Below are 4,346 nucleotides of genomic sequence, written 5' to 3' on the forward strand. Positions count from 1 at the left end.
CTTTGTGGATAACTCGACCTTTCTCTCTGGCTGTCCTTAGCATTTTTTCTTTCATTTCAACCCTGGTTAATCCGACGCTTTTGTCCCTTGAGGTTGCTCTTCTTGAGGAATATCTTTGTGGTGTTTTGTGTATTTTCTGGACTCGAATGGTGGCCTGGCTTGCTAGGTTGGGGAAGTTCTCCTGGATAATATTTTGAAGTGTTTTCCAGCTTGGATTCATTTTCCCTGTCCTCTTCACGTATAACAATCAAGCGTAGATTAGGTCTTTTCACATAATCCCATATTTCTGGAGGCTTTGTTCATTTCTTTTCACTCTTTTTTCTCTTTTCTTGCCTTCTCTTTTTATTTTGTTGAGTTGATCTTTGATCTCTGATATCCTTTCTTCTGCTTGGTCGATTTGGCTATTGAAACTTGTGTATGCTTCACGAAGTTCTCATGCTGTGTTTTTCAGCTCCATCAAGTCGTTTATGTTCTTCTCTAGACTGGTTATTCTTTTTTGTTTGTTTGTTTGATTTAATAAAGTTTTATTTTTCCAAATGTACAGTTGGTTGGACCTTTCATGCATCTTCACTAGCAGCTGGAGCATCTCCACCCTTGGTATTTCTGGTATAAATTACTTGAGCTCTGTGCTTTGAAACCAGTTTGATAAGTCCTTTGCTGAGGAACTCCTGAAGGGCTGCCCTGGCAAGGGAGCCTCAAATCTTTAGTCTCTCAGAGACCACAGCTGGGGTTATAAGTTTATAGTTGAGAACTTCCTTGCAGAGTTTGTCATAGGTAGCTTTGTCAAACAAGACTAAGTTATTGAGCTTGTCCTGAACTTTGCCTTTGGACCACTTCTTTTTGGCCTTGCCCCTGGATTTGTTCACTGGGTCTTTGTCTTTCTTGGCCAACTTTCCATCGTCTTTCTTCTTCTTCTCGTCCTTGGGTAGTATTGCGAAGCTCAGAGAGCAGCGGCGAACCCTGCAACCACCCTAAGATATCAGACGACAAAAAGTAGGTTGGGTATTCTAGTTAGCATTTCATCTAATCTTTCTTCAAGGTTCTTAAGTTTTTTTTGCATTGTGTTAAAACATGTTCTTTTAGCTCAGAGAAGTTTGTTATTACCCGTCTTCTGAAGCCTGCTTCTGTCAGTTCGTCAAAATTGTTTTCCAACCTGTTTTGTTGCCATGCTGGTGAGTTGTGATCTCTCTGGGGAGCAGAGGTGTTCTGGACTTTGATGTTTTCATCCTTTTTGCACTGGTTTCTTTCCATCTTCTGTGAGTGGACATCCTTTCTGTTATAGTTGGAGGTGCTGCTGGGCTGCCTTGGTTCCAGCCAGGCTGCTGTTTAATCTTCGCCTGGTTTTGGTACTGGTGGGGTTAGCTCTGCCTTCCCAATGGCGGGCTCTTTCCCTCTGTCAAGCCCTCTGTTCCCAGATGGAGGATGTGTTAATTGCGAAACTCTTCCAGGAGAGGAACTCCGGTTGCTGGATCTTGTTGGGGAGGGTCCTGTCTGGTCGTATTCCCCTCCGCGCTTTCAACTCTCCCGTCTGTGGGATGGGCAGTTCCTTTTTGCAAGCTTTCTTGATATTAGTCCAAATCTCTGCCCTGGTCTGCGCTAACAAGGCACTTGTCAGCCTGGGCTGTAGCCCGGGTCTGCGACTCTGGATGGTTCTCAGCAAGGTGGCGTTTTCCTGGTCTGTGTGCTGCCGAAGAGTGAGTTGCTGTATATGCTTCAGAGAACCGAGGAGGTGATGCCCCCCACCATCCTCCGCGCCTGTTACACTTTCCAGGTGGGGTAGTGCACTGCCTTGCCTCAGCTGGATGCCCTTGGGCTACTTTCGCTGCCTTTTTTGGGGGTTAATCCTGCTGTTCAACCAGTTCCTTTAAAATAAAACTGGTACCTCGCTTGGAGGCATGGATATCTCTCTGGTTCTGTCTCACTCAGTGGTAGCCGCACTCCAGAGAAGCTTCCTTTCGGCCGTCTTCCCCGCTTCACCAGCAAAGTTGATGATTTATATTTTGAATAAATAGAATGTTAAGCTTGTATACATTTTCAAATTATTATATTGATATTCTACTGTGTCATAGTCACAATGATTGCATATGTATTGAATTTATATGTACATTAAATTGTAATATGTTTATGTTCTTTAGCATTCTAAAGAACTGCAACTGTGTATCTGTAAAGTTTTTTTTTTTTTTTTTAAGAACATCAGATCTGATTTATTGAGGCATTTGTTGTTTGATGCCAAGTTAAGTGGCCCAGTCTCTGTGTAGGGGGTGAGGTTGAAGCAGGAAGAAGGGTGGTGAGGGGCAAGGGTGCCAGGATTAGGTTGGAAAACTTCAGGGTGCTCTGAGTCTCCTCAAGTTTTCCTGGCTGGCTGTGCTGCTGGCCTGGGCATCTGATGAGCCTGCAAAGGTGACTTTGAGAGGTGGGTTGTCCAGGGACTAGGACAGGGACTTTACAGTCATGCTGTTGGCTTTGAATCCAGATTCCTACACTTGGTAGCTGTGACCTCTCCATGCCTCAGTGACCTGCAGAACTGAGCTCTGTTTGAGCCAGGTCCCATCCAGGCACTGTGATCCATCCAGAGGGAAACCGCCCCAGGTTGCCCACTGTCCACTGCCAGCTTTGTGTGATGTCTCAAGGACTTTCTCAAGCAGATCTTGTCTCTTTCAAGGCCCTGATAATCTAGTGGAGGAGGTGAAACTCATCTGCCTCTGTCCCTCTAGGCGCACCTCATGCCAGGTGCATCTGTAGACACGGGCCATGCTCCCAGTCTTCCAAAGTTGGAGAATGTCTCCAGGCTCAAATGGGTATGTTAGAGGAGCTGCTGCCCTCTGGACACAGTGACAAAAGAACACTCTGGGCCTGGAGCCTTTATCTGGGGCATTGGACCAAGGCTCTTGCACTTCTCTGAGCTCATTTCCCCATCTGGAATGTGCGCCAATTTTATCTCCTTGTGGGTACTGAGGGCTCAGTGTTAGTTTGAGAGCCACAGTCTGGGGGTTTGGGCTGTAATTCTCCTTCAGCCCCATAGCTAGGGGGAACCAGGGACTTTGTTGGGATTACCCTAGGTGTCAGTCTAGCTTCCTGCCCTTGGCTTTTGGATTCAGCATCTGAAGTAGTCTAGGGGACAGGTGGTCCTCGTGGGACTTGGGGCTTCTCCCCAAACTGAGGTCACACTCAGAGCTAGAAATCTTGGTGCCTGCTCTGTGCTAAGGATGCACCTGGTCCCCAGGGTGCAGGTAACTGCCCATCTTACCTGGTTTCTGCCTGCTAGGGCCCATCTTCAGACCTTGGGACTTCCTATCCTATTCCTCTCTGGCCTCCCTCTATGGCCAGCCTTGAGCCTTTGCGGGTCCAGCACTTTTTCTAGGTCATCTCCTGGTTGTCTTTCTGCCCTGAGGCCTGGCTCATGTTGCTCTCCCTCCCACTCACCATGACCCACAAGGACCACTCCACACCCAGCTCAGCCCCATCCCCTCTGATAGTCCTTTCTCTTTCCTCAGTGACCAGGTGCGTATCTTGGTGTCAGGATCTTCCCTGCACCTGGGAATGCCTACTGGTCACCTCGGTCACAGAGACCAAGGCATTTACTTGATATGAGTGCCCTTGGTTCACTGTCTGCATGGCCAGGGAGGGAGTCAATCATAGGCTTTTCACTTGCTGCAAGAGCTCTTTCTCCTGGCCCCATGGCTCTAGGGTTGGAGCATGCTGTAGGAGACATACCTCTCACTTCCTGGCTGAGGACTGTGGGTCATCTCAGGTGATTTCACAGTCTCCACATGCCCCATCCCCTCAGCTCTGCAAAAACTAAGCAGCGTAGCCTGCCTAGGGGACACCGAGCTGCTGTCACAGCTCTTTGGCAAGATTTTTAACCTTTTTCAAGTGTGGAGCCTGCTGAGAATGAGAGCTGTTGACTGTTTTCCCAGAAACACATGTGCACACTCCCCACACAGAACGTTTCTTTGATATTGAAAGTTCTATCATCCTCTTCCTCCTGGATATTACCAACAATATCACAGGCAGGATGTACACCCTTCCCTATCTTGAAAGTAATATCATTCTCTTATCCTTGGGTATTAGTAACAATATTACAAAAGGAGTGTACACCCTCTGTGATATTAAGAGTAATACTATCCACTTTCCTTCTAGATATTAGGAACAATATCACTGGGGACCATGTACACCACGTGCAATGTTGGGAGCAATATCATCTTCTTTTCCCCTGGATATTAGGAAGGATATATCTTTCTGTGAGAACAGGAGATTAGGAACAATATACACCTTTTGCTCAATCAGGAGTAATGTTATTTTCTCCCACCGCTGAATATTAGAAACAACATCGCAGGGGGATGTGT

At 46.9% G+C, this 4,346-nt stretch overlaps 1 pseudogene; it reads right to left on the minus strand.

Annotated features, from left to right (window-relative positions):
- Positions 1-512: 512 nt before the first annotated feature.
- Positions 513-2,753, minus strand: LOC116540946 (annotated as a pseudogene).
- Positions 2,754-4,346: the final 1,593 nt, after the last annotated feature.

This window comes from Sapajus apella, unplaced genomic scaffold, assembly GCF_009761245.1.
Source record: "Sapajus apella isolate SASKATOON/1434 unplaced genomic scaffold, GSC_monkey_1.0 scaffold146, whole genome shotgun sequence".
In the NCBI taxonomy this organism is placed as follows: Eukaryota; Metazoa; Chordata; class Mammalia; order Primates; family Cebidae; genus Sapajus; species Sapajus apella.